Here is a 12635-nt window from a genome sequence, read left to right as displayed (position 1 = left end):
AGTTATTTTGTTTCATGCATAGCACAAATCATACACATTCACATGTGGGATAAGTAATGAGAATCCACAGTTAAAAGACTATGGAGAAAAAATAGGTAAGGTTGCAGATTCTGTTTATAATTTGAGTCAAGCCCTCCCTTGCCTTTCTAGGCTCACCCCTTCTACTCTGTCCACAGCCTGACTCTTCTGCCTGTTTATTGCCATTTTCAACATACTGGGCCTGTTCATTTTCCTAAGAACAGCCTACAATATAATATTTGCATTAAGCTGAACTAGACATTCAACAATTACATGTTGATTGAAAATGTAACATAAAGTAAAGTACAGCCCTGGTTAGGTAAGGTCCCTAACTACTGATCACGCTTTGGAACACATTCAGTGTGTCTAAGTGCCTGGTAAATTAGAAGTGAAGCTGAATAGGGACTCCTGTTACTGATAAATTTGTTTTTGCCAAGACACAGTGTGAGACTGACTTGGTTGGTATGTTTGGCATATGGTCAAGCTTTAGCAGCTACCTCAAACTTGCTGTTTATTTAAAGCATGTGCTAAACATCTTCGACCATCCCACCAGAATTGTCAATCCGTAGCTGACCTTCATGTGTCCCTTTTGGATATCTTTTCTAATCCTTCAAGTGCTGTAAAACCACTGCTTTAAAATGCTAAGGGTTCTTAATAAAACATGTAAATAATATTTGAGCAGCAGAAGACAGCTGAAGTTAGGAAGGGACACTACTCCACCCATTTTAGAAACCACAGTTCAGGATCCACCATAGCTGAGCATCTCTGAGGCTTTTGGTGCTCCCTTGAACCCTTTGGGTTATTTGGGTATGAGCAGCACCCATCTTCCCTGTGACTGATAACACTAAACACAACCCCACTTCATGCCCCATCGCAGGATGTGTCACTGTACTACCATGTGCCCTGCTATTCCAAGGGCTCATCAGAGACCTCCAGGAATACATCACAGTTTTTGGTATCAATCACATTTCAGAAAGGGGGTAGGGTGAACAAGGGAACTGAACTGAGCTGAGCAGGAAAAGCCTCTTTTCTGCTCTTATAGTACATTTCATCTCCCCCACCATCCAAGGGTTTCGTGCTGAGCCAGAAACCCTGTGGGGACAGATCTCGGCTGAAGTTGGGGCACCACAACACTCCTGCCTACCACACAGGCCATAATCCAGAGGGAAATGCACCTGGAGCCAGCTTCAGGAGCTGCAGTAACCAAAGGGACCCTCTGCCGACAAGGCAGAAGAGGCAGAACTTTGTTCTGCTAATACACTTACCCGTTTGGCTGTGCATCATGAGACAGATCATTTTTATTTCCCCATGTAGCTGCTCACCTACATCCAGCTTCTCCACCGCAAAAGCAGGGGATGGGAGGGGAGCAGAGGGAGCCGAGGGGGAGCAGAGGTGGCCGGGAGGGCGCGGAGGGCGGCCGGGAGGGGAGCGGAAGGGGCCGGGAGGGGAGCAGAGGACGCCGGGAGCGGTCGGGCACAGCAGGAGGGACGGGAGGCTCCCTCAGTGCCCGCGCCAACCCTCCCGTGCAGCGATGGGCACCCCTGGCCGGCGCCCCAGGATAGGGGCCCTGGCGGGGGCAGTGCAGGAAGGCACGCGAGTGAATGCCAGCCGTGAGCTGATTTTAAAAGCTCCTTCGATGGTCCGTCCCTCTCTCTGGGAATTTCAAAGTTCCCTTTCTCTTTTCCCTGTTTTTCAGCCTCGGTCACCCCGTGCTTTGCCCCGACACCTTCCTGAGCTCTGGCCGGGTCGCCTCACCCGCGGCACAGCTGTTGCAGGCCGGGGCGGGCTGAGGGCCCGAGGCCCCGCCGGTGCCAGGGCTGACCCTCTGGCAGGGCTGTCCCTGTGCCAGGGTTGACCCTATGGCAGGGCTGTCCTTGTGGCTGTGCTGCACTGCTGGGACCCACAGACAGCCCCCTGCCCCCCGAGGTGCTCTGCTCAGACGTGGTGCCCATCCAGACTGGCTGCACCCTCTGTGTGAGGGCAGCACGAGGAGGGAGGGGAGCATGAGGTGAGCCTGGCAGAGGTGGTAGATGGAGAACAATACTGGGGCATGATACTTGTTTAGTCCTTCCTTCTGCCAATGAGAAATGGCATTGCCTATGTAGCACTGTGATGGCAGATAGGAATCAGTGAATCAGTAGAGACACAGACAACTTCTAGAATATACCTAAAATGTGAAATAATTTATTTTATTCTCTGTATACTTTTTCCCCCCTTTTTTTTTCAGGAATGTATCATTAGTCTTTATGTCCTTTCAGTTTACAGTAGTTTGTTTAATGAACGTCCTCAGCAATCACTTGCAATTGCTTTCTGGCTGGTGTTTATCAACAATTTATCATTGTTGACTTCTTGGAAAGCTGCATTGTTAGCCCAAACTGAAAACACTATAAAGTATGAACTATTTATAATACAAAGGAGAAAATTTTACTGGCATAATTTTTGCCATTATGTTCAATAAGCAAAGTTTTTCTATTTTAGATGCCTTAAACATTTTCCTTTTGAAGAAGGCACCACCTTTCAACAGGTCTGAGAGCTGACTGAAGAGGCTGCTCAGGTTGCCACTTTTCTGCAGCTGCTCTAGAAGGATTTATAGTTTCCTCTGTGCTCAGACAACTGCTGCCTCCCCTTTCTCAAGCAGATGTGCACGAATTTTAGCTTCAGTAACTGTTGCCGTTGTGGACACCCTCAGAATGACAGAAGAGGCAAAATCAGTAGGAACTGGACACAGGGAGAGAGGAATATCGGTGATGGATAGAGGCTCAGTACTAGGTTTGGGTTTGTTACATGTGTGGGTGAGATTCAACTCCAAACTCAAATACCTACTTTTAGTCGTCTTCATGCCCAAATGAATCTGTAGGTAAGTGAACTGAATGTTTAAGCTCCTGATAGACAATACTGTTAGAATCAAGCACATGTTTCGGGTCACTCTAAGGTAGACAACCACATTAGGACAACTGGGTCATTCTCCAGTTTTTATTAACTTGAGCTCTGATGCCAACAGGATCTACAACACCTGGATCCCAGGTAGGAACATATGCATACGGTGTGTGTGAAGGGCTGTTGATGATGGAAGACTTGAGCAAATAGGGAATGCATATATACAGCAGGAGGGCTATACTTGTGCAGGTCATAGGGAGGGAGTTGCACTGGATTTGGTAGACAAGAGGAAACCCTGAGAGAATATTATAGCTGGCAGAAAAAAAAGCTAAAATGCCTTTTGTGAAAGACTCTAAAAAGTTGTGGCCACTTTCATTCTGCTTGATTGAAACAAAATTGTTATATTAAAGCAAAGGATTTCCTGACATTTTTGAGGAGAAAAATATTGCAGTTTTAAGAGCTATCACAGTTTGCCTAGTTTAATTTTCACTTTTTTCTTTTACTAGCAAAGGTAGTAAAATTAATTTTATACAAAACTTAATCCCCCAGATACACATGCACACATACACACATTTTTTCTTGACCTTCAGCTTTTACATATCTGCAGTTTGTCCAAGTTTGTCTAATTTAGAAAGTTACAGTTTCAATTTTTCTTTGTCAGCTACAAAGTTTTTTCCAAATTAAGAAAGCTTTCCTCTTAAAATGACAGAAAGGAAAAACAATAGCAAAAATACATACAGATAGAAAAAAAATGCTCACTTTGTATTCTGTTATATTGACTGGGACTATAAAGGCAAATAAAGAAAGGGAAAATATAAGTGAAAACAGATCAAGCAATATGTTACAGGTCGTGGAAGTTTTCAATTCCATGTAATTTTGAAAAATCCTTTGGAAAACTATTTTTTTCTTTTTTGTAGCCAGTTTTAATCCAGGTCAAAGACTGCATGCACCAGCAAAATGAGACAACAGACAGAGTCATTGAAATACCTGAAACTCATACTGAATTCCAGTTCTCAGACAACATAACTGCATTAAACACATGAAAGAAATGCTGCTTTATACTCAGGTGAGGATTTAGTTGACAGGGACTCACTCTTCAGTGGGAATCTACTCCAAATGTGAAGCCGATGTCTGTTAATCTTTTCCCCACCCCCAGGATTACAGTGCCATTACAGAGACACAGTCAGCTGAGAGAAGAGGAGGAAGGAATTTCCTCACTTTCTTATCCAGACCTCTGAGTAGGAGATGCTGAGAGAGGAGCACAACTGGTACTGTAACTGGGGAGGCAAAACACTGTGGGACCAGGTGAAGCTGCTGAGATGTGACTCACTTCAAACTTCTTTGTGGTAGGAATTGTAATTTGGAAGATGAAGACCAGTACATAAAAAAAAAAAAAAAAAGAAAAGAAAACAAGAAAAACAAACAAAACCACAAACAAACCAACCCAACAAATCAAGATCTGTTGCATGGGGATGAAATTGTTTCTCAGTAAAGCAAAGGATTTCACTGATCTCTTCACCTCTCTTGATCTTGTGAATATGGAAGATGTGTAACCCCTTCCTTAATCTGGGTGGGCAACGACCAAGGATCAGCACAGTACACTGGCTTTTTACACAAACTAGAACGGGGTTCAGCTCCCTCTAACAGTAACTGCCCCTCTTTCAGACCAACATAGTACATGACTCTTTCTGTTCTAGAGAATGTAAATTTATTAAACCTTTCCCTCCATCTGGTACACTTATCCGGAAAAAGTAGTGCTGAATGACTACCCTATGTTGAGACAGCACCTATCTCTCCCGATTGCAATGGGATATAGGTCTTAAGTTCAATATAATGGTTCTATAGTCCCGTTCATGTGATCTTTGAAACTCTTCAGCTCCAAAAATCACAATTGGATTTCTGTGTCTTTCCTCTGGCACCTAACTCAGTGACTTCAGTCTTTGAAGCTTTTATCTTTAACTCAAGGTAAACTTTTTCTGCCCTTTTATTGTTCCTTGTGTCCATGGTGACTTGCTGTTACTCCATTGGAATCAAACCCCTATTTACTTCCTCTTCCTTATTCACATATCCTTATCACTACTTTCAGACTCATTCTTCCCCCCCTTCCCTTGCTTTGGCTTTGATCCATTTTACTCCTCAGTCATTCTTATCATCCTCTGATTCTCATTCCCGTGACTTCTGTTCCTTTTCAGATGCTTCCTCTTGCACTGGGATTTTCTTCCTCTAGCAATGACCCTGCCTCTCAGTAGGACCCCTTATGTTTTTCCACATTGAGGATTCTGAGCATTTGCAGCAGACAGAAGCCTGTGCCTTCATGTCTCCATCCTTACAGGTTTCCTACTAGAACACACTGTCTCTTACTTTTCACTTTCTTTGCTTGAGTCAGCATCCGATGGATTACAGAACCAATGTAGCCCCTTTCATCTCTTTTAGCACACCCTCCCACTTCCCCCCCTTCTCAGGCTCTCTTGTCAAATTATTTATAGGACATTGATTCACAGACCCGCTATGTCTAATTATATCCATTCACTTCTAATATAAATGGCAATTTTGCTAGGAGTTAAGATTGCCAAAAATGTTTTGACCTAAGAAAGAAGAGGTGGTGGCTACATATGCAGATCAGATTCTATAAAAGTACTCTGGGATCAGTGTGTCGTGTCCTTCCTCAAAAACCTCTAAGGTAAGAGTTTCAGGGGCTTGGGACTGGGGAAGTGGGGGATGAAGGAAAACTGGCCCTGCATTCCACAAGCACCAGTGCATTCCTATAGATGCTCAAATTTATTCAGTGGGGGTCTGTCAGTGACAGCTGGGATTTTCAGTCTGCTTTCAAGGCATCCATGTGTTTTTAGTCTACAAATGTTGTCTGGGGTGCAGCAGTAAGAAGGAAGTTATTAATTCTCTTTTTTAATACTGACCAGCTTCCAATCTACAACCCATTCAGCTTGTCTCACAAAAGGTAAGATCTTGATTTATTCACTCTATAGGGGCAGGCAGAGTTGCTCTAAGGCAAGGATTCTATGCAGGTATGCTGGTAATCCCTGTATTCAATATGTTTATGTCTGCTGTATAAATACAGTACGAGAACTGGGCTGGATTGCTGATATCTTTATCACAAGATTCTTAAAGACAGTGATCTTAAAAGTACTGATCACTGCTGCATTGCCTACATTCTCCCCAAGAATCTCCAGTAGAGACCAGTTTCCTGGAGAAACTGCCCTAAGAAGAAAAACCCCATCAGAAAGCAGTTTCCAATTACTTTGTGAGGTTTTTTGCATTTACTTCAAACATCAAGGGTAACTGGCACTGGCTGTGAAGCAACAGGAAAAGACATACATATTTAAATGATGTTAATATTTTCTTTTTTCACATGGAAGCTGGAGGGACAGGGTTAGAATTTTGCATATCAAAACATCAAAGTGATTAAAGCAAGCATTTCATCCTGAGCTTCCTTATAGGCTTGTTTCTGCCTATGAATATATTGCATAATTGTGACATAATTATATAGGCAAATATTTGTAATCACAGGGAACTGAAGAAAGGATGATACCTACTGGGATAACTGGAAAAAGAGAGATGGGATAGCAACTAAATTCGAAGTTTTAAAGATTTGCACCCAGGAAAATAAACTCCTCACAATTTATTTTTTACATTAATTTATATTAATTTTGTCAAATATTGTCACTAGAATATATCCCTCAAAATTATAAAATTCCAACAAGCAATCATGTGTAAGGAGTATAACTAGCATGCTTTGAATAAGTGGAGGAGAGTTAGCATAGCACTGATTTCAGGAAAACTCAAAACAGTCAAAAGAAAATAGTTTAATTCTTTAAAAAGTTAATATACTCACAGATTGCATACATATATTATATGCTAACATAATGTATACTGACCTACTATATATATTATACTTTTTAATAATATCATAAGGATATATTGTGATAAAAGCTTACAGTGTCTATAAAATAACACAATGTACAATATGTATGCAATATACATAATATAAACTAATATACTACAATATACAATAACACAATATATGCTGACATAGTATATACTAATATCTGTAATATGGTAATGTTATTCGTCTTAGGAATAGTTATATGATTCCTGTTAGGAATCTTGTAAGAAAATGGGAGTATTATAGGTATTACAAGCAATATTAAAATTGCAGTTGAAAAACTAGGACCATTTTTCAACTATATGTAATTATTTTGTGAAATGGTCTCATTTGAGTTATAACACATTAATCAAGTGGAAAACATGTAGTTAAAAACAAAGCATGTCAGGAAATTGTACCATTCATTGGAATTGATAGCACCTATTTGTGTCGTGAAGTCTCTGCTGGCAGAGAAGGCAAAGCAATTTTTTTTTACATGTAAGCAGGGGAACATTGAGTAGAATGAATTTTATAGTGTACAAAAATACTGTGATCATTGTTAAACTATTGTTTCTGTTAGGCTGACCATACTGCAATAATGAGGTTACTAAATGGTAAAGGGTCCAGAAAATAGTTTAAAAAATATTCTAAGTCCATAATATCCTTTCTGCAATCAGAGTGAAAATGTTTCTCAAGGAAAAGTTAACCGATCGCTTGATTTTCACCTAGACATCTGCCATAGGTGAAAGTATTGATACAGAATTTAACTTCTTGATTTATTCAGAAAAGCTATTCAAAATCCAAATTGTAGGTGATGAACACACATAACATTAGACTAAAAAAAAACCCAGATCATTTGGAGCAGAATCATAGAGTGGTTTGGGTTGAAGGGACGCTAAAGACCACCTAGTTCCAACCCTCTGCTGTGGGTAGGAACACCTTCCACTAGACGAGGTTACTCAGGGTCCCATCCAACTTGGCCTTGAACACTTCCAAGGATGGGGCAGGCACAGCTTCTTTGGGCAGCCTGTGCCAGGGCCTCACCACTCTTGTTGTAAAGAAATTCTTCCTCATATATAATCTAAATGCATCCTATTTCAGTTGGAAGCCATTCCCCCTTGTCCTGTCACTCCAGACCCTTGGCCAAAGTCTCTCTCCAGTTCTCTTGGAGCCCCTTTAGGCACTGGAAGGGGCTCTAAGGTCTCCTTGGAGCCTTCTCGTCTCCAGACTGAACACCCCCAGCTCTCCCAGCCTGACTCCAGAGCAGAGGGGCTCCAGCTCTCAGAGCATCTCCCTGGCTTCCTCTGGACTCACTGCAGTAGGTCCATGTCCTTCTGATGTTGTGGACCCCAGAGCTGGAGGCAGCACTTCAGGTGGGGTGGAGCAGAGGGGCAGAGTCCCCCACTCCCCTGCTGCCCATGCTGTGGGATCAGCCCAGCACACCGTTGGTTTCTGGGTCCCACCACACGTGGCTGGGGCATGTCAAGCCTCTTACCCATGAGCACCCCCAAGTCCTTCTCCCCAGGGGTGCTTCCATCTGGTTATCTCTGAGCCTAGTTTGGTACCGAGGGTTTCCCTGACCCAGGTTCAGGACCTCACTCTTGGCCTTGTTGAACTTCATGATGTTTGTACAGGCCCACCTGTCCAGCATGTCAAAGTCCCTCTGGATGGCCTCTCTTCCCTCCAGCGTGTTGACTGCTATAAACCTAAATTCCAGCTTCACAATTGCGTGAAAGTCAAGACAATGCAGTCAAGACAATTATTGGGCAATAACAAACAGATACTAATTGGCTGGGTTTTTTTAAAGTAGTGAATGAACTCAAGCTTTTTTATTACAAAATAGAATAATCGGCTTTGTTTGCTGGATGTGTGAAATAATTGAAATATTTTACAACTTGGACTATTTTATCCAAAAGGAATGTCCTTAATAAGAAGTGCTAATACTTTCTCTGTGACATATTCACTGTATTGTGCCTCTTACAGTGTTTTATTGTAAACAAATCACATTCTCTGAAAGGTGATAAACAAAAATTATATGAGAAGGCTTTCACAATTACAAAATTGGGAGTATCAATTGAGTGCAGGGTTTGGAACCTTGGGAAGGATCTCTTTATCCTGTTAATACAACAAATGATGGCTCTTGGCCCGACCTGGCACGTGGGCGCATGGTCCGACCCCAGGTGCGGAAAGGAGAGAGAGAAGGGGAGCTTCGCCAGCGTGGACTGTGCCCTTTTGGGAGATGAGAAGGGGAGCCTCGGAGCACACAGAGGAGAAGAACAACTCTAAACCCGGGTAGATGGAGCTCACTTAGCCCTGTAAGGCCATCCATCTAAGAGAAGGTCACTCTAATTAAACCTATGTCCTGAGGACCTCACTGCCACCGTCCAAGCTCGCTCGGCCCTGGCAGATGAACCTTAGGATTAAAGGGTAGGTTCAGTTCAGCGCATGCTGCGTCTCATCTAAAAAATCCATTGCGCAGGCTCGAAGGCCTTACCCGCATTTGCAAAGCCCTGTAGCGACATCTTCTACAAATGCAGTCACACAAAGATCAAAAAACAAAGGCATAAACCTGACTCCGAAGGTGTACCCAAATTAACTCTAGCATGCTGGAACATCAGAACCATGCTCGATTCGGCGGATAGAGGATGTCCTGAGCGTCGCTCTGCCCTAATTGTCCATGAACTGTCAGGTCTCAACATTGACATTGCTGCTCTCAGCAAAGTTCGCCTCCACGAGGAAGGCAGCCTCAGAGAACATGGTGCCGGTTACACACTCTTTTGGTCAGGTAAGCCCAGAACCGAAAGGCATCTCTCAGGAGTTGGCTTCATGATCAAAAACTCTATTGTTCCTAAACTCGAAAATCTGCCAACAGGTCATTCTGACCAAATTATCTCCCTATGCCTTCCACTACACAACAAGCAACACGTTGTCCTCTTTAGTATATATGCCCCAACTCTCCAAACTGACCCTGCTGAAAAAGATAAATTCTACATGAACCTGCGCCGCCTTACCGAGAAGGTTTCTGCAGATGATAAGATCATTATCCTTGGTGATTTCAACGCCAGAGTAGGTAAGAACCTTGAAGCCTGGAAAGGAATATTAGGCAAGCATGGTGTTGGAAGCTGCAACGATAATGGTCGCCTTCTGCTAGAATTCTGTGCGGAACAACAGCTCACCATCACTAATACTATCTTTCAGCAGAAAAATAGTCTGAAGACAACCTGGATGCATCCCAGATCCAAACATTGGCACCTCATCAATTATGTCTTGGTGTGACAGAGAGATGTCCACGATGTCCACCATACCCGTGTGATGCCCAGTGCAGAATGCCAAACAGACCATCGGCTGGTGCACTACAAACTTAACCTCAATCTTAAATTCAAACCTAAAAGGGGGCAGTATCCCAAGGAGGAGACTCCAAGTTAACAATGTCCAATCAGACACAGTGAGAAACAAATTCCAGGCTAATCTTCAAACTAGGCTCAAAAACCATTCCATGGATTCGACAGATACCTCTCCTAAAACACTTTGGCACCATATTAAAAACAGCATCCTGCAGTCCTCTGAAAAATCCTTAGGGTTCTCCCTCAAGAAGAACAAGGACTGGTTCGATGAAAACAATCAAGAGATCCAGGAATTGTTGAGGAAGAATAGAACCACCCACAAGCACACCTTGCACTGCCATCGTGGCACGTAAGAAAAGCAGCAAGCTCCAACAGAAACTCCGTGACATCCAGAACAAGTGGTGGATCAGTCTTGCTGAAAAAACACAATTATGCGCAGACACGGGTGATCACAGAGGATTCTATGAGGCCCTGAAAACAGCATACGGGCCTACATACCAAGCCCAAAGTCCTCTACTCAGCGCTGATGGTCAAACACTTCTGACAGATAAAACCTCCATTCTGAATCGATGGTCTGAACACTTTCAGACTCTTTTCAGTACTAGCCATGTAGTGCAAGACTCAGCTATTCAGTCCATCACACAACAACCGGTGAAATATGAATTGGATACTGCCCCCACTTTAGGAGAAACCCTTAAGGCCATACAGCAGGTGAAAATCAGCAAGGCAGCTGAGGTTGATGGAATTCCACCTGAAGTCTGGAAACATGGGGGCCAAGCACTCCATGCTAAATTCCACGAGTTTGTGGTGTGCTGTTGGGAACTAGACGAACTACCATCAGACCTTCGTGATGCAGTCATCATCACATTGTATAAGAAGAAAGGAGTTAAATCAGACTGTTCAAATTACCATGGTATTACTCTGCTCTCCATTGCTGGTAAAATCCTGGCAAGAATACTCTTGAACAGACTAATACCCACCATAGCAGAAGGAATTCTACCTGAAAGCCAGTGTCATTTCAGAGCCAACAGGAGTACCACAGACATGGTATTTGATCTCAGACAACTGCAAGAGAAGCGTAGGGAACAAAACAAAGGTCTCTATGTAACCTTTCTTGATCTCACCAAGGCTTTCGATACTGCGAGCAGAAAAAGTCTATGACAGATTTTGGAACACTTAGGTTGCCCCCCCAAGTTCCTTAAAATGATCATCTCACTCCATGAGGATCAACACAGCCAAGTCAGATATGGCAATGCACTTTCTGAGCCCTTTGTAATTACCAGTGGTGTGAAACAAGGCTGAGTTCTCACACCAACCCTATTCACAGTCCTTTTCAGCAGGATGCTCCAAAGGGCCACAGCAGACCTCGATGATCAGGACGGTATCTCCATTCGATATCATACTGATGGAAGCCTTTTCAACCTAAGGTGACTGAAGGCCCACACCAAGACCTTAAACCATCTTGTCCAGGAGCTGCTTTATGCTGATGACGCCGCCCTCGTCACTCACACAGAAGCAGCTCTGCAGCGTTTAACATCCTGCTTTGCAGACGCTGATGAGCTCTTTGGGCTGGAAGTCAGCTTAAAGAAGACAGAAGTTCTCTTCTCAGGAAGTCTTCCATCATCCCCATATCACCATTGGTAAATCAGAGCTCAAATCAGTCCAGCAGTTTAATTACCTAGGCAGCCTCATCTCCTTGGATAGTAAGATTGACGAAGAGATAGACAACAGGTTAGCAAAGGCATATAGTGCCTTCAGAAAGCTTCATAAAGGAGTTTGGCAAAATAAACAGTTGAAGAAAAGTACCAAGATCAGTGTTTACAAAACCATTGTGCTGTCTACTCTTTTATATGGATGTGAATCATGGGTCATCTACCGCCACCACCTGTGACTCCTAGAACGCTTCCATCAACACTGCCTCCGAACAATCCTAAACATCCACTGGTCAGATTATGTGACTAATACATCTGTTCTAGAACAAGCAGTAGTCACAAGCATTGAGGCCATGTTACTGAGAACACAGCTGCGCTGGGCAGGGCACGTCTCCAGGATGAAAGATCACCACCTCCCTAAGATCTTGCTTTATGGTGAACTTGTCACTGGCTACCGCATGAGAGGAGCCCCAAAGAGAAGATACAAGGACTCCCTGAAACAACATCTCGGCCTTGGCCATATTGATCAACATAACTGGTCTACTCTGGCCTCCAGCTGGGAGGTCTGGAGATACAGTATCTATAATGCTGCCGTTTCCTTTGGGAACGCACACAGGATCACCCTTGAGGAGAAAAGACAAGGCAGAAAGAATCGTGTCTTGCTGGATATACCACCTAAGGAGTCTTTCTGCTGTGCCTTTTGCAACTGGACGTGCCTGTCTCGTATTGGCCTTTTTAGCCACCAGCGCACTTGTAACAAACATGGGTAAAGCCCTTACCAAATCTTCATTCGCGAAGCCTAGCCATGATGATGATGACAACAAATGAAAAAAAATCCCAAACCAAAATCAAATACAAAACACA

The 12635-nt window shown here is 43.3% G+C and overlaps 1 long non-coding RNA gene across 1 annotated transcript; it reads left to right on the top strand.

Annotated features, from left to right (window-relative positions):
* Window positions 1–2589: 2589 nt before the first annotated feature.
* LOC116796369 lies at window positions 2590–4161 on the top strand. Its single transcript, XR_004360336.1, has 3 exons — window positions 2590–2875; window positions 3813–3961; window positions 4052–4161. It is a non-coding gene; the product is annotated as an uncharacterized LOC116796369 (long non-coding RNA).
* Window positions 4162–12635: the final 8474 nt, after the last annotated feature.

This window comes from Chiroxiphia lanceolata, chromosome 19 (assembly GCF_009829145.1).
Source record: "Chiroxiphia lanceolata isolate bChiLan1 chromosome 19, bChiLan1.pri, whole genome shotgun sequence".
Classification (NCBI taxonomy): domain Eukaryota; kingdom Metazoa; phylum Chordata; class Aves; order Passeriformes; family Pipridae; genus Chiroxiphia; species Chiroxiphia lanceolata.
The sequence above is the reverse complement of the archived record's forward strand: the minus strand, read 5'-3'. Positions and strand labels throughout refer to the sequence as shown.